An 18,282-nucleotide genomic window follows, 5' to 3' on the forward strand; every position below is an offset into this window, starting at 1 on the left:
CCAGGATCCAGGGGTGATTCCCCTACATGGGGGAAACCCCTCGAACCTGGGTGACAGAGGGAGCTCATATATCATTAATCCCAGAGTTGAGGGGACTCCACCCTCTAGGGGGAAGACCATCTCAAACCTGGGTGTTGGGTGGAGCTCATATACATTGTCCCAAGGGTCAAGGAAAGTTCCCCCTCCAGGGAGGAGACCCCTGGAACCTGGGTGATGGTGGGAGCTCATATACCATCGGCCCCAGGGTCGAGGGGAATCCTCCCTCCAGAGGCGAGACTCCTCAAACCTGGGTGTTGGTCGGTGCTCCGACTGACACCCAGATTTGAGGGGAGTCCCTTCTCTAGGGGCAAGACCCCTCGAACATGGGTGTCGGGGGAGCTCCCACTGACACCCAGGATCAAGGGGACTCGCCCCTCCAGGGGAGGAGACCTCTTGAACCTGGGTGTCGGGGGTAGCTCCCACCACACTAGGTGTGGAGGGGACTCTCCCCTCAAGGGGGGAGAACCCTCCAACCGGGGTGTCGGGAGGTGCTTTTACCACTACCTGCGTAGAGGGGACTCCTCCCTTCAGGAGCGAGACCTCTTGAACCTGGGTGTCGGGGGGAGCTCTCAGTACACCTGAGGTAGACGGGATTCTGCCCTCCAGGGGGAGACCCCTCGAACCTGGGTGTCAGGGAGAACTCCCACCACTCGCAGGGTTGAGTGGACTTCCCCCTTTAGGGGAGAGAACCCTCAAACTTGGGTGTGAAGGGGAGCTTACACCGCCCTCGGGGTGGGGGGGACTCCTTCATCCAGCAGGGAGACCCCTTGAACCTGGTTGTCACAAAGAGCTCCCACTGGCCCCAGGGTAGAGGGGACTCCCCTTAGAGGCGGGAGACCCTTGGAACCTGGGTGTCGGGGAAAGCTCCCACCACCCTCAGTGTCAAAGGGACTCCACCCTACAGGGGAAAGACCCCTCAAATCTGGGTTCAGGGGGAGCTACCACTGCCCCAGGGTCTAAGGGATTCCTTCCTACAGAACCTGAGTGTTGGGGGAAGCTCCCACCACCCCCAGGGTCGAGAGGACTCCACCCTACCTTGGGGAGGATCGTGGAACCTAGGTGTTGGGGGGATATCTCACCACACCCAGGGTTGAAAGGCCCCCCCCTCCAGGTAGGAGAGCCCTGGAACCTGGGTGTCGGGGAGAGCTCCTATATCATTGCCCACAGTGTCAAGGGGAGTTCCACCACCAGGGGTGAGAGCCCTTGAACCTGGTATACACTAGCCTGCAGTGTGGAGGGGAGTTCCCCCTCCAGGGGAGAGAACCCTCATCCCTGGGTTTTGCGGGGAGCTCCCACCGTCCCCAGTGTCAAGGGTCCCTCCAGGTGGGAGACCCCACTACCCCGGGTGTCAAGGGGAGCTCCAACTGCCCCCAGGTTCGAAGGTACTCCCACCTACAGAGGAGGGACCCCTTGAACCTGGGTGTCAGGGTGAGCTCCTACTGACCCCAGGGTTGATGGGACTCCCCACTCCAGAGGGGAGAACCCTCAAACCTTGGTGTCAGGGGCGTTCTCACTGCCACCAGGTTGAGGGGACTCCACCTTCCATGGGGGAGACACCCCAGTACTGGGTATTGGGGGGAGCTCACACGGCACCCAGGGTCAAGGGGACTCCCCCTCCAGGGGGAGAATCCTTGAAGCTAGGTGTCGGCGGGAGCTCCCACCGCACCTTGGGTTGAGCGGATACCCCCTCCAGGGGAGAGACTCCTCGAACCTGGGTGTTGGAGGGAACTCCCACAGCACCCGAGTTCGAGGGGACCTCCCACTCCAGGGGGAGGTCCCCTGTGACCTGGTATTGGGGGATGCTCTGGACACCACCGCTCCTGGGATAGGAGTTTACAAACCTCAATGGTAGTTAAATTGATTCCTGAAAAAGGACCACAGCAAATCCCTACTGGGGTTTTTGAGCCACTCCCTAGAAAAAACATAGGGTTAGTTTTGGGATGTAACAATTTAAAAGAGGTCATCGAGGGGATACCTGATGTGGTGAATTCTTGTTTTAAGGGAAACTTAAATGTTACTGTAAAATCAAATTATGCCATCCAGCTTTCTCCTAAAAATTCAATAGCTCAATTAATTCTTTTACCTGTAATTCTGATGAATGCCCAGAAAAAAAAAAAAAAAAATTAGCTTCCAAACCACTGGACAGAGTGTACTGGTATCAATTAGTGTGGCAGGAGCGCCCCCTACTGGAACATAAAATTAATCATAAAAAGTTCAAAGTCGTGATGGACACAGGAGCCGACAAGTCAGTTCCGGCCAGTCATTTCTGGCCTAAAAATTGGCAATTACATATAGCATCATCTAATTTACAAAGAATAGGGCAAGTCTACAGCCTGTGCAGAGCACCCAGTATCTATGCTGGGAAGACCAAGATGGAAGTAATAGAGTTTTTAAATCTTATGTGTTAGAATCTTTACCAGTAAATCTATGGGGAAGAGATATATTAAGCAAAATAGGATTATTATGAATAACTCCAAATTCTATGAGATTATTTGAGGAAATTAATCAAGGGTTTCTTCCTGGAGATAATGAAAGAGATTATCAGGATTAGTATCTGCTTATATACCAGTCTCCTTGACAGAATTTAGTAAATGCTCCATACTAAATTTTTTACTAGGGGCCCTGAGTGTCTCCCTGATCAAAAGGCAGCAGAAAAAAATCACCTGGCTCAGAGAATAGCCTATATGGGATTCTCAGTGGCCCATCTCTGGGGAAAAACTTAAGATAATTCATACATTAGTTCAGGAACAGCTTCAGGCTGGTCATTTAGAATCAACGCTTAGTCCTTGGAACACCCCCATTTTTGTTATTAAGAAAAAGTCAGGTAATTGGAGGTTACTACAAGATTTAAGGGCAATAACCCATGCAATTCAGCCTACGGGATCATTACAGCCTGGACCTCCTTCTCCTATAGCGATTCCTTTAAATTATAGCTTAATGGTCATAGATCTAAAAGATTGCTTTTTCTCAATAAAGTTGCATCCTATGGATTGTGAAAAATTTGCTTTCAGTGTCCCAACAATTAATTTTAAAGAACCAGTTAAGAGATGTTTCTGGAAAATTTTGCCTCAAAGAATGCATAATAGTCCAACTTTATGTCAAAAATTTATGGGTCAAGCAATAACTCCTATAAAAGATAACTTTCTTGATGCATATATTATTCATTTCATGGATGATACATTATTGGCTCATGCTAATCCAGAAGTATTTTCAGAAACTTTTACTCAGTTAGACGCTTCACTTACAGCAATGGATTTGTGCATTGCTCCTCAAAAGATACAAAAGATGCCTCCCTTTCAATATTTGGGTCAGATAATTCAATGATGTACATTATGCCCTCAAAAATCTACAGAAAAAAGTTAAGGAGTTCCATACCCTTAATGATTTTCAAAAACTATTAGTATATATCAATTGGCTGAGGCCATCCTTAAAACTAACTACTTCTGATTTAAGTCCTTTATTCCAGATATTACAAGAAGATCCTTCTCCAACTTCTTCTTGTCAACTGACAATAGAGGCTTTAAAAAAGGTTGAAATTGCAATTAAAAATGCACAACTTACTAGAATTAATTCTTAAGAGATGATATATTTATTAACATTTCCAACTGCTCATGCCCCCACAGGAGGTATATGGCAAGGATTGGGAGTTATTGAGTGGATTCATTTAGCCCACACTCCTTTCATGACTCTATTGCTCAAATAATAATAAAAGGTAGAACGAGAGTTTTACAACTAGTTGGTTCTGAACCTGATATTATAATTATTCCATTTTCTGTTTAACAAAATAATTGGCTTGTTCAAGCCTCTAGCTATGGCAAAGAGCTTTTTCTGATTTTCCTGGTCAGATAGAAAGTCATTACCCTCGTGATAAAGTTATTCAATTTGCATCAATGACACCACATATTTTTTCCAAAGATTGTACGTTCCCAGCCCATAGATGAAGCCCTAATGGTGGCTCAAGCTCAGGTAAAGCAGGGTTGTATATCCATGTTCACACAGAGGGAATACAAACCTCATACACTTCTGCCCAAAGAGCAGAGCTACAAGCTCTCATTTGTGCATATATTACTTTACAAATGAGTAAATTAATATTTATTCTGACAGCTTATATGAAGTCAGAGTTAGCAAAAATATTGAAACTTCAGTTATTGGATACACCTCATCACAAGAGCTATTTAAATTATTTCATAATCTACAAAAGGCGGTGCAAATGCAAAAATACCCATGTTTCATAGGTCATATAAGAGCTCATACTAATCTTCCAAGACCTTTAACTTCAGGTAATGATAAAATTGATAAATTGTCAACAAATATCTCCATATGATTGTGCACAAGCTTCACACTCTTTCCATCATTACAATGCTTCTAGTTTATGTAAAAAATTTTAGTATTACCAGAGAACAAGCTCGTCAAATTATAAGTCACTTTCCCAAGTGTGTTATACATACTCCATCTCTGCCATCAGGGGTAAATCCCCGTGGATTAAGACCAAATCAATTATGGCAAATGGATGTAACTCATATACCTCAATTTGGTAAGCAATGTTATGTGCATGTAATAGTTGATACACATTCCACATTGATTTTTTGCCACAGCACATACAAAAGAAAATACTCAACATGTAATTTCTCATTGCCTAGCAGCCTTTGCTGTGTTAGGATGCCCTTCACAGATTAAAACAGATAATGCACCAGCTTATGTAAGCTCTTCTTTTCAACAATTTTGCCAAGAGTTTCGAATTGACCATAAAACAGGAATTCCTTATAACCCCCAAGGTCAAGCCATTGTAGAATGAGCTCATTTATCTATTAACCTGTAATTACAAAAAATAAAAAGGGGGATAGGTTTATGATTCCCCCAGAATAATCTCAATCACGCCTTATTTGTTTTAAAATTTTAAAATTGTGACGCAGAAGGTCACACTGCAGCTGAGAGACATGTCTTCCACAGCAACAGGCCCTTTAGGCCGTTTTGTGGAAAGACATACAGACTGGTCGGAAAGGCTCAGATCCAGTGATTATGTGGAGCAGAGGTCATTCTTGTATTTTTCCCAAAGGTGCTTTCCGTCATATCTGGGTACCTGAATGCGTAATCAGACATGGAGGAGATAGAGCTGAGATTCAAGCGACTGAAAATCAACCCAGATAATACCTCATTGTCCTAATTTTCAAAAGGAAAAGATATCAAAGAAGAATGAAGATGACCCAGAAAGACCCAGCTGAAAATCTGATCTCATGGGAAGATGTGGAAAAGCTGACAACACACACTTCACAAATGATTCGACTCCTATAGAGAAATAAGACCCCATTTATGATGGTAGCTATAGTGATTGCCCTGCTGGGCTGTCAGGTAAAAGGGAGTCAAGCAGACACTGGAAATATTTCCCAGATCCACACCTGGTACACCCAGCTGTGTGGACTGGAGAATCTATTCCAGTGTTTACTAATGACTCATTCATGATGGGAGGATTTACAGACACTCATATTACTCCCAATCATGTGACTAGATTCAATTATTCTGGCTACGTGTTGGTACCACGATAAACATGCTGGCTGTCTCAAAGTATCATTTGAGGAAAAGACAGTGAATGGGAGACCTAGACTAATTAATCATATTATTTATGGAGACTTAAAACCTCATACTAGATCAGTGATCAAAATGGGACTTTCCCATAGCAAACTAGTCATTTCTGCAAATCCTCCACAAATACCTCATTGTCCTAATATTTCTACAATAGAAATTGGCACCTTTCCTAGATGGATAGATTGTGTAAATACCTTTTCAGTGCAACATAAAGTGTCTAAAGATAGTGGGTATATATTAGACTGGTCTCCAAAAAATGATAAAAGACAATTACAAAAAAGTTCTGCTATGACACCTGCAGGATTGTTAGCAATATTTTGACCTACAGTAAAGGTGGTATTCAAAAGGATGTTTGGCACTTAATTGCTGCCCCAGAATTTTTAAATTTTACACACAAGCCTTTACTGAAATTTGTTGGCAAGAGCTGTAAGGAAGATTCTTACTATGGCTTATGAGCCTGTGTCCAATCTCCTTACATTTTAATCATCAGAAATGTAAAAGTTAAATGGATAGATGACAGATATGTTGTAACATGTACCAAATGTAACCTAACCAATTGTATTACTAGATATACTAGAGGAAAAGGAGTGCTGGTAATTCATCAGCCCTCTTTTGTTTTATTGCCAGCCAATATTTCAGAGCCATGGTACCCTGATGCTGGTTTTCAAGTTTTACAACAAATCCATACCCAGCTGGCGAGACCTAAACATGACATTGGAATTATAATTGTGGTAGTTATAGCCTTAGTTTTTTTCATTGAATCCATAGTCACAATTTCGGTGACGTTATCTCAAAATATTCAACATGCAAAATTTCTTAATATTTTAGCTCAAAATACTTCCAAGGCTCTGCACAATGAAGTAAATATTGATGACAGGATTGAGACTAAGTTAAATGCCTTAGAGGCAACTCTTATAAATATAGGTAATGAACTTTCAGTTTTGAAGTTTAAAGAAAGGCTTAAAGCCATGCGAGTTATAAATATGATTGTGTTACAGCTACCAAGTACAATGCTTCTCTCTGAGATTGGGAGAAGGTTAAAAACCATTTGATGAGTATTTGGCAAAATAATAATAATAGCTTGAATCTTTTGGAACTCCATCATCATATCCAAGATATTCAAAATAATAGAGCTGATTTTTTCGGATCCTTCTTCTTTAGCTAATCAAATATTAAAATAATTAAATGGATTTAACCCTGGAAACATTTTTAAACACTTGGCCTGGTACATTATTGCATTGTTCTCTTTGCTGCTAATTCTTTTTTTGTGTGTTATAATTATAGGATGGCGAGTCTTCAGAGCGAGAGTGCAGAGACTCGAGAGTAAATCATCGCCTGCTTTTTAAAAGAATAAGGAGGGAATATGTGGGAGGCCAAACTCACACATGATTTGTGTTACCTCCATGGCTGGGTGAGAGGCACTTAGACACATCTTGTGTCCAGAGCTTTCCCCACCTTTCTCAGGTCCGATGGCTTGTCTATGTGGAGGCATGTCTGGCCACTACCCAAAGACCGAATCATGGCCATTGACCTTGGAACACTGCCCCCCTAAATCTTCATTGGATGGGATTTTCCCCAGAATTTTTGTTCCCCAATAAAAGTCCACTCTCTGGCGTGTTCTCTCTCTCTCTCTCTCTCTCTCTCTCTCTCTCTCTCTCTCTCTCTCTCTCTCTCTCTCTCTCTTGCCTCTTCAGTAAACCTCATTACCCTAATAGGTAGCTTGAGGCTGGATGTAGGAGAAGCTGTCCTGGATCTGGTTAAAGGTAATTAGAGTCTGTCTCTTTAATTCAAAACTCCCTAGAGATTTCTCATGTACTGAACCTTCATTTATGAAGTCTGTGCTGGCCGTGGGCTAAACACACCTAGGGTGGAAGGGATTCCCATCTCCAGGAGGAGAGAGCCCTCTCAAACCTAGGTGTTTGGGGTGCCCCCACTGCACCCAATGTGGAGTGCATTCCCCCCTATAGTGGGGAGAACCCTCTAACCTGGGGGTCAGGGGGAGCTCATATACCATCACACCCAGGGTCTGGGGACTCGACCCTGCAGGGAGGAAACCCTATGAACCTGGGAGTCAGGGGGAGCTCCCACCACACCAGGGTCAAGGGGACACCCTCCTCCATTGGGGAGACCCCTCTAACCTGGGCATTAGGGTTAGCTCATGTACCATCGCACTCAGGTTCGAGGGGACTCGCCCCTCCAGGAGGGAGACCCCTCTCACCTGGTTGTCGGGGGGAGCCCCCACTGCACCTAGGGTGGAGGGAACTCTCCCCTCCAGGGGGGAGACCCCTCTAACCTGGGTGTCGGAGTAAGCCCCCACCAGGGTGGAGGGGACAGTCTCCTCCCAGGATGAGACCCCTCTAAAATGGGAGTCTGGTGGAGCCCCCACCAACCGCTCCCGTGAGGAGACCCCTCTAATCTGGGTAATATGGGGAGCCCCCATGGCACCCAGGATGTAGCAGACTCTGCCCTACAGGGGGAAGACACCTCTAACCTGGGTCTAGGGGGAGCTGCCACTGCACCCAGGGTGGAGGGTACTCCACCCTCCAGACGGGTGTCCCAGGGAGCTCTAACTGACCGCAGGGTTCAGAAGACTCCTCAATCCAGGTGGGAGACCCCTTGAACCTGGGTGTTGGGAGAGCTCCCAAAGCCCCCAGGGTTGGGGGGACTCCCCCCTCCAGGGGGAGACCCCTCAAACATAGTGTAAGGGGAGCTCATATATCATCAGCCCCAGATTCGAAGGGAGTCCTCCTTCCAGTGTGGAGACAACTCGAACCTGGTTGTCGAGGAGAGCTCGTATACCACCGTCCCCAGGGTCATTTTGAGTCCCCTCTCCTGGGGGGAGAACCCTCGAATGATGTGCTGGAGGGAGCTCCCACTGCACCCAGGGTCAAGGGGACTCCCTTCTCCAGGGGCAAGACTCCTGGAAGCTAGGTTTCAGGAAAATCTCTAACCATCCCCAGGGTCAAGAGTCCCCCCTCCAGGGGGAGATCCCTCAAATCTGGGTGTCAGGGGGAGCTCTCAGCACCCTGAGGGTCGAGGCGACTGCCCACTCCAGGGGGAGATGCCTCGAATCTCAGCATTGGAGGGAGCTCCTATACCATTGCCCCCAGTGTCCAGTGGAGTCCCCCCTCCATGGAGGAGACTCCTTGAATCTGGGTGTAGGCGGGAACTCAAATACCATCACCCCCAGGGTCAAGGCGAGTGCCCACTCCAGGGGTGACACCCCTTGAACATGGGTGTCGGGGGGAGATTCTTCTGACACCCTGGGTTGAGGGAACTCCCACCTCCAGTGGTGAGGCCCCTCAAACCTGAGTGTGGGTTGGAGCTCTCATTGAACCCAGTTTCTAGGGTTCTCCCTCCTCCAGGGGCAAGACCCCTCGAACCTGGGTTTTGGTGGGAGATCCCACCTCCCTTAGAATCAAGGAAACTCCCCCATCCAGGGAGGACACCCCACAAACCTGGGTGTAGGGAGGAGCTCGCATACCATCACCCCTAGGGTTGAGGGGATTCACCCCTCCAGGGGACTGACCCCTCAAACCTGGGTGTTGGGAGGAGCTCCCACTGCCTCCTCGACAGGAGTCTCCACTCCAGGGGGAGACCCCTCGAACCTGGGTTGTTGGGGGAAGCTCCCACCACCCCCTGGGTCCAGGGGAGTCCCCGTTTCAGGAGGGAGACCACTCAAATCTGGCTGTCAGAGGGAGCTCCTATACCATCACCACCAGTCTCAAGTGGAGTCCCCACTCCAGGGGAAAGACACCTCAAAAATGGGTGTTGGTAGGAGCTCATATACCATCGCCCCCAGGGTCGAAGGGAGTTCCCCCTCTAGGGCAGTGAACCCTCCAACCTGGGTGTCAGGGGAAGCTCCCACCATTCCCAGGGTTGAGATGAGTATCTCCTCTGGGGGGAGACTACTCAAACCTGGGTGTCGGGCGAGCTCCTATATGATCATGCCCACAGTCGAGGGGAGTCCCCCATTCAGTGGGGAGACCCCTTGATCCTGGGTGTTGGGGGAGATCTATACCATCTGCCCCAGGGTTGAGGAGAGTCCCCCTTCCAGGGGCAAGCCCCATCAAACCTGGGGTTTCGAGGGGAGCTCCCAATGACACCAAGGGTCGAGGGGACTCCCCCCTCCAGGGGCGAGAACTCTCAAACCAGGGGGTCATGGGAAGCTTCCCCCAACACCCAGGTTTGAGGGGTCTCTCCCTCCAGGGGAGAGACCCCTCGAACCTGGGTGCCAGGTAGAGCTCCCATGGAAACCCAGAGTCTAGAAGACTCCCCCTACCAGGGGCGAGAATCCTTGAACCTTGGTGTTGGGGGAAGCTCCCAGGGTAGGTGAGACTCCCCCCTCCAGGGGTGAGGTCCCCTCTAACCCAGGTGTTGGGCATGCCCAGGAAACTGCTGCATGGGGGGAGGGGATTCCGCCCAAAGGAGGGAGGTGCCCTGTAACCTGCGTGTTTGGGGGTGCTCCCGACACTGCCTGACCACTGGGCGTAGGGTAATCCACCCTACAGGGGAGAGGTCCCTGCTAGCCCAGGTGTGGGGGCTCTCCGGACACCAAGGGGGAGGGCACTTCACCCTCCAGGAGGGAGTTCCCCTCTAACCCAGGTGTCGGGGGGGGGCGCTCAGACACCACCGCACCTGCGGAATGTAGACTACACCCTCTAACCCGGGTGTGGGTGGGAGCTCCAGACACCAACGCACCGGCGGGGGACTCCACCCTCCAATGGGGAGGTCCCAATAACCCGGGTGTTGGAGGTGCCTGGACACCACTGCACATGGGGGGTCCCCTCTAACTGGGGTGTCAGGGGGCGCACTTGGGGGAGCGGACCCCCTACTCCAGGGGAGAGGTCCCCTTTGACCCTGGTGTCTGGGGGCACACTGTACACCACTGCACTCAGAGTAAGGAGGACTCCCCCCTCCAGGGAGGAGGTCATCTGTCCTCGGGTGTCCAACATGGCTGCGGACACCATCACACCAGGAGTAAGGGGGACTCCCCGATCCAGGCGGGAGGTCCCCTCTGAACCAGGAGTCATTGGGCACTCTGGACACCACCACACTCGGAGTGGAGGGTACTCAGCTTTCAAGGGGGTGGTCCCTCTAACACAGGTGTCGGGGTGTGCCCAGGACACCACCGCACCCCAGGTGGAGGTGACTCCACCATCCAGAAGGAGATGCCTTATAACCCGGGTGTTGGAGGTGCCCTGGACACTGTGAACCCGGGGTGGAGAGGACTCTGCCCTCCATGGAGAAGATCCCCTCTAACCCAGGTGTCGTGTTGGGGGCACCCTGGACACCTCCACACCCGGAAGGGAGGGGACTCCACCCTCCAGGGGTGAGGTCCCCTCTGCCCTGGGTGTCAGGGTGTGCTCTGGACACCACTGACCACCAAGGGGAGGGGATTCCACCCTCCAGGAGGGAGGTCCCTTTTAACCCATTTGTCAGAGGGTGCCCCGAACACCACCGAAACCCAGGGTGGAGGGGACTCCGCACTCCAGGGAGTAGGAGCCCTCTAACCCGGGTGTCAAGGACACCCCGACACCGCTGCACCTGGGGTGCAGGAGAATCAGCCCACCAGAGCAAAGGACTGCTCTAATACGCGTGTCAAGGGGTGCTCCGGACACTGCCGCACTCGGGGTGGAACGGACTCCACCCTCCAGGGGGGTGGTCCCCTCTGACCCAGTGTCGGGGGGCGCCCCTTACACCAACGAATCCAGGTAGGTGACTCCCCCCTCCAGGGAGGAGGTCTCCTCTTACCCGGGTGTCAGTGTGTGCCCCATTCATCACTGCACCCAGGGTAGTGGGGACTCCCCCCCCTCCAGGGTGGAGGTCCCCTCTTACCCAGGTGTTAGTGGTGCCCTATTCACCACCGAACCCAGGGTAGGTGGGACTCCCCCTTCTGGGAGGGCGTCCCCTCTAACAGGGGTGTTGGGATGCCCGGGACTCCTCCGCACCTGGGTGGAGGGGAGTCTGTCCTCCAGGTGGTAGGTACCCTCTAACCCGGGTGTCAGGGGGCACTCCAGACACTGCCCCACGGGAGTTGGAAGGGACTCCACCCTCCAGGGGCAATGTTCCCTCTAACTTGGGTTCGGGGGAGCTCCCACCACCACCAGATCAAGGGGAATACCTCCTCCAGGGGGAGGTCCCTCAAACCTGAATGTCGGGGGCAGCTCTCCATGCACCCAGGTTCGAGCGGAATCCCCCTCCATGGGGGTGACCCCTCAAACCTGTGTGTGGGGAAGAGTTCGTATACCATTGTCCCCAGTGTCAAGGGGACTTCCCCTCCAGGGGGGAAGACCCCTCAAACCTGGGTGTCGGGAGGAGTTCATATACCTTCTCCTCAGGGTCGAGGAAAGTCCGCCTTCCAGGGGGGAGATCCCTCCAACCTGGATGTAGGGGGAGCTCCTACCACCCCTAGGGTGGAAAGGACTGCCCCATCCAGGGGGGGTTCTCCTCAAATCTGGGTTTTCCGGGTAGCTCCAACCGCCTCCAAGGTCAAGGAGATTCCCCCCTCCAGAGGAAAGACCCCTTGAACCTGGGTGTCAGGGGGAGCTCATATATCATTTCCCCCAGGGTCCAGGGGATTCCCACCTCCAGGGGAGAGACCACTGGAACCTGGGAGTCAGGGGAGCTCCCATCGCCAGCAGGGTCAAGGGGAATCCCCCATCCAGGGAGGCGACATCTCCAACATGGGTGTTGGGGGAAGCTTGTATACCATCGACCCCGGGGTCGAGGGGAGTCCCCCATCCAGGGCAGTGACCCCTCGAACATGGATGTCATGGGGAGCCCCCATTGCCCCTGGGATCAAGGCAACTCCCCCCTCCAGGGGGGAGACCCCTCGAACATGGATGTCAGGGGGAGATCGTACACCATCACCCCCAGTGTCAAGTGGATTCCCCCCTCCAGGGGACAGACTCCTCGAATTTGGGTGTTGGGGGGACCTCACACCGCCCCCTGGGTGGAGGGGACTCCCCCCTTCAGTGGGGAGACCCCACGACATACCTGGGTGTCAAGGGGAGTTTATATACCAATGCCCCCAGGTTCAAGGGGAGTCCCCTCTCCAGAGGGGTGACCTCTCAAACCTGGGTTTCGCGGGGAGCTCCCACCACTTCCAGGGTCAAGGGGACTCCCCCCTTCAGGGGAGAAACCCCTCGAACCTGGGTGTTGGGTGGAGCTCATATTCCATTGCCCCTAGGGTGGAGGGCAGTTCCCCTCCAGCGGGAATTCCCCTCGAATCTGAGTGTTGGGGGGAGCTCCCACCACTCCCAGGGTCAAGGGGACTCCCCATCCAGGGGGAGAACCCTCAAACATGGTTGTTGAGGGGAGCTCATATACCATCGGCCCCAGGGTCGAGGGTAGTGCCCCCTCCAGGGGCAAGATCCCTGGAACATGGTTGTTGTGGGGAATTCCAACCACCACCAGGTTCAAGGGGACTCCTCCCTCCTGAGTGAGACCCCTCGAACCTGGGTGTTGGAGGAAGCTTGTATACCATTGCCCCCAGGGTTGAGTAGAGTCACCCATCCAAAGGCAAGACCCCTCAAACATGGGTATCAGGGGGAGCTTCTACCGATACCAAGGGTCGAGGGGACTCCCCCGCTCCAGGAGCGAGACTCCTTGAACATGGGTCTTGGCGGGGGCTCCCAAGGCACCCAGGGTTGAGGGGACTCCCCCATACAGGGGCGAGACTCCTCGAACCTGGGTGTCTGGGGAAGCCTTCACAGCCCCCTGGGTCGAGGAGACTCTCCCTAGAACCTGGGTGTTGGGGGGAGCTCGTATACAATCACCCCCAGTGTCAAGGGGAGTTCCCCCTCCACAGGGGACACCCCTCGAAACTGGGTGTCAGAGAGGGCTCCCACTGCCCACAGGGTGGAGGGGACTCCCCCTTCAGGGGGGAGAACTCTGGAAATTCGTGTCAGATAGAGCTTGTATACCATCGCCCCAGGGTGGAGGGGAGTCCCCCCTCCAGGGGAGAGATCCCTTAAACCTGGGTGTGCCAGAGAGCTCCAACCACCCCAAGGGTCGAGGAGACTACCCCTTCCAGCGGTGGGGGGGACCACTAGAACCTGCGTGTCAGGGGGACCTCCCACCGCACCCAGGGTCTAGGGGACTCCCCTCTCCAGGGGTGAGACCCCTGGAACCTGTGTGTCGGGAGGAATTCCAACTGCCCCCAGGGTCTAGGGGATTCCCCACTCCAGGAGGAGACCCCTTGAACCTGGATGTTGGGGGGAGCTTCCACCGCTCCCAGGGTTGAGGGGACTCCCCCATCCAGAGGGGAGACCCATCTAATCTGGGTGTAGGAGGGAGCTCCTATACCATTGCCCCCAGTTTCCAGTGGAATCCCCACACCAGGGGGGAGACTCCTCGAACCTGGGTGTTGGGGGGAGCTCATATACCATCGCCCCCAGGGTCGAAGGAAGTCCCTCCTCCAAGTGCAAGACCCCTCGAACATGGGTGTTGGGGGGAGATCCCACCACACCCAGGTTCAAGTGGACTCCCCCCTCCAGGGACAGGACCCCTCGAACCTCGTTGTTCATGGGAGCTCCCACTGGACACCTAGGGTCGAGGGGACTCCCCCCTCCAGGGGCAATACCCCGTGAACCTGGTAGTCGGCTTGAGCTCCCACTGCACTCTCCAGGGGCGAGACCCCTCGAACCTGGGTGTAGGCCAGAGCTCCCACCACCCCCAGGGTCAAGGTGACTTCCCCCTCCAGGGAGGAGACCCCTCGAACCTGGATGTCAAGAGGAGCTCCCACCACCCCCAAGGTTGATAAAACTCTTCCCCTTGAACATGTGTGTCAAGGAAGCCTCTACCTCCCCCAGGGTTGAAAAAACTCTCCTCTCCAGAAGAAAGACCCCTCGAACCTGGGCATCTGGAGAGCTCCCACAACCACAGAGTCGAGGGGAGACACCTCGAACCTGAGTGTCAGGCGAACTCCCATTGCCCATATTGTTGAGGGGATTCCCTCATCGAGGGTGGAGACTCCTTGAACCTGGGTGTTGGAAGGAGCTCCCACCGCCCCCAGGCTCCAGGGAACTACCCTATCCAGGGGTGAGACACCTCGAACCTGGGTGTCAGGGGGAGCTTGCATACCATCAGGCCAAGTGTTGAGGGGAACCTGGGTGTCTGGGGGAGCTCCCACTGCCCCCACTATCTAGGGGAGTTCCCCCTCAGGGGGAAGATGCCTCAAACCTGGGTGTTTGAGGGAGCTCCTATAGCACACTGCGTCGAAGGGACTCCCCCCTTCAGGCGAGAGAACCCTTGAAATGTGTGTCAGGGGTTGCGTGTATACCATCACCCCAAGGGTCGAGGGGACTCCACCCTCAAGGGGGAGACCTCTCAAACTTTGGTGTCAGGGGAGCTCATATACCTTCGTCCCCAGGATTGAGAGTTGTCCCCCATCCAGGGGCGAGACCCCTTGAACCTGGGTGTCAGGGGACCTCCCACCGACACCCAGGCTCAATGGAGTCTCCCGTCCAGGGGAGAGACTCCTTGAACCTGGGTGTGGGGGAGCTCCCACCGCATTCAGCAACCAGGGGACTTCCCCATCCAGTGAGAAAACCCCTCGAACCTGGGTATCTGGAGAGCTCGTATACCATCGTCCCCAGGATGGAGGAGTGTACCCCCTCCCGGGGCGAAACCCCACGAATCTGGGTGTCAGAGGGAGCTCCCACCAACACACAGGGACGAAGGGACTCCCCCCTTCTGGGGCGAGACCCCTCAAACCAGGGGGTCATGTGCAGCTCCCACCAACACCCAGGGTCGAGGGGACTCCCCACTCCATAGGCGAGACCCCTCAAACCTGGGTGTCAGGGGGAGCTCCCAGCAACATCCATGGTCGAGGGGAATCCCCCCTCCAGGGGTGATATCCCTCGAACCTGGTTGTCGGGGGGAGTTCCCACCACACCCAGGGTCGAGGGAACACCCCCTCCAGGGGCTTGATCCCCCGAATCTGGGTGTCAGGGGGAGCTTCTGTCCTGATTCTCAAAGCAGCGGCAGCGGCGGCATCAGGAGAGGCAGCAGCAGCCGCAGCAGCGCCACAGCAGCGGCAGCAAGATGGACTCTTGGACACACGTTGCTGCTGCTGCCAGGCCTGGCTGGGTATTGTGCGCCCAGGCTGGTGGACTGTAGTCGCAGCCTCTGCCGCCGCCACTGAGGTGACTGAGGAGAGAGGCACCTCCACGCTTGCGCCGCCGCCAGACTTCAATGCCCAGTCCCCAGTTCACCAGCGTTTTTCATTGGAATATACCTTGCACATTTATGACGATTCTGAGCGTGAGGGCAGACTTCTGCCAGGCTCAGCACAGCGTTGTGCCATAATTAACATTGCCTTTAAGACTCTGGACACCGAGGCTGACCTCAGAAATACTTGACTTTTTTTTTTAATAGCAAGCATATTTTTTAATGACTCCAGCAAATTAAGCATTAAGTAAGCAAAAGTGGAAAAGGACCTACACTTTTAATGTGTCTCACTTGTGCCTAAATGTAGTAAAGGCTGCTTGTGTTTTGTATGTAGTTGGATTTTTTTGGACTCTGAAGGAATCCATCTGCAGACTTTGAGGCCCAAGTTAAATTTGGATTGGTGTGTATTCTAAATACTTCTGCTTATCTTGAAGAGGAAAGCTTCATAAAAAATAAACAAGTTGAATGGAGAAAATATTGATTGATAATAGGCATTTTAGTGGTCTTTTTAAAATGTTTTCTGCTGTGGAACATTTCAAGATTTATTTGTTTTTTCAATTTTCCCCACCATACTCACACACGCACACTCACACTTTGTATTTGCCATAATGAACCGTCCAGCCCCTGTGGAGATCTCCTATGAGAACATGCGTTTTCTGATAACTCACAATCCTACCAATGCAACTCTCAACATGTTCACAGAGGAACTTAAGAAGTATGGAGTGACAACTTTGGTTTGAGTTTGGGATGCTACATATGATAAATCTCCAGTAGAAAAAGAAGAAGTCTACATTCTAGATTGGCCATTTGATGATGGAGCTCAACCCCCTAATCAGATAGTAGATGATTGGCTGAACCTGTTAAAAACCAAATTCTGTGAAGAGCCAGGTTGCTGTGTTGCAGTGCCTTGTGTTGCAGGATTGGGAAGGACACCTGTGCTGGTTGCACTTGCTTTGATTGAATATGGAATGAAGTGTGAAGATGCAATTCAGTTTATAAGACAAAAAAGAAGGGGAGCATTAAATTCCAAACAGTTGCTTTACTTGGAGAAATATAGACCTAAATTGTGATTATGCTTCAGAGATACCAATGGGCATTGTATTTCGTTCAGTAGAAAGAAATACAAAGGAAGGCTTATGTGATTGTGCATTTAGAGGGAACTCTTGGTACCTGGAAATGTGAATCTGTAATTTTACCTGTGTCATTGAAGTAGTGATGGATTCAGTACTCCTCAACCACTCTTCTTAACAATTAGGAAAAAGTAAACAAATAAGAAATCCCTCTACAACATGAATAAAATGTTTAAGAAAAGAAAATGGAAAAAATAAAAATAAAAACAAATTTAACCAAAATGATGTAATTCACTTGTTTTGACAAAGAATAATACACTCAGCAATTTACCAGGATGCCGAAAGAGTTTATCCCATGTTCTTGAATGTATTCAGTGTTGGGAGTAGCCCAGGCTCCAAAGACTAACTTCCCCATCCTTCGCAGAAGAGCCTTCCAATGGTGAGCCCTGCTAGCTCACATGATCCTTACCCACCAATCAGACTATCCCTGCTGGCTCACATGATCCTTACCCACCAATCAGACCAGCCCTGCTGACTCACATGATCCTTACCCACCAATCAGAAAGCACCCCATGCCAACTGTCAAACCATTCTGTCATAACTGCCAAACAACCCCTGGCTCTATGAATATGCAGAGCTGTTTCTCAATAAATGGGCATTTTCTCTGACATCTGAGCCTTGTTTGTTCTTTCAAATTTAACCAAAATGTTTTAATTCACTTGTTTTGACAAAGGATAACACACTCAGCAATTTACCAGTAAGCCAAAAGAGTTTATCCCATATTCTTGAATGTATTCAGGTTCTTGACACTTCTCAGAAATTTGATATCTTCTGGCTAGTAGAGTGTGAAATGCATATAGTCATATGTGTAAATTTAGTGTACAAAAGTATAAATTTTGAAAAAAATTAGTTCAATGGTGCTCCTGAAATAATTTCAAAATTGCTTGATGATCTCAAATGATCTTTCTTATAGTTTAAATGTGTATTTCTAATTCTGGTGGGCCAGTGGCAGGAGAAAACTGAGGACTCTTAAGAATTGGAGTCACCATGCCTTGCTGAAGGCAGGGGTGAGGGTAACAGTGAGATCAAGGCCCCATCTCTACATATGGCAGCCTCATTTTTCTGGTCCTTTATGCCAAAACCCAGCATTTCTTTATCCACCCTAAATCTTATATGCAGTCCAACAGCAAACTCTGTTGACTCAATTTCAAAACCATCTTCAAAGTCTGCCTATTTCGATCACTTCCCTTATGACCAATGTAGACCCAAACTGCCAATACCTCTCACCTGGATCTGTCCACTTCCTCTTCTCTCATTTATATTATCAATCAAGCTTTTGTTTCCACTTCTCTGCAGAACTTACCCAATAGTGACCTCCACATTGTGAAGCCCAGTGGTTATTCTCAGTCCTTAC

At 51.1% G+C, this 18,282-nt stretch overlaps 1 pseudogene; it reads left to right on the top strand.

Annotated features, from left to right (window-relative positions):
- Positions 1-16,406: 16,406 nt before the first annotated feature.
- Positions 16,407-16,868, top strand: LOC124105360 (protein tyrosine phosphatase type IVA 2-like; annotated as a pseudogene).
- Positions 16,869-18,282: the final 1,414 nt, after the last annotated feature.

The sequence above is a fragment of the Marmota monax genome, unplaced genomic scaffold (assembly GCF_021218885.2).
Source record: "Marmota monax isolate L192 unplaced genomic scaffold, Marmota_monax_Labrador192_F-V1.1 WCK01_AAM20220418_F8-fsc00450, whole genome shotgun sequence".
Classification (NCBI taxonomy): Eukaryota; Metazoa; Chordata; class Mammalia; order Rodentia; family Sciuridae; genus Marmota; species Marmota monax.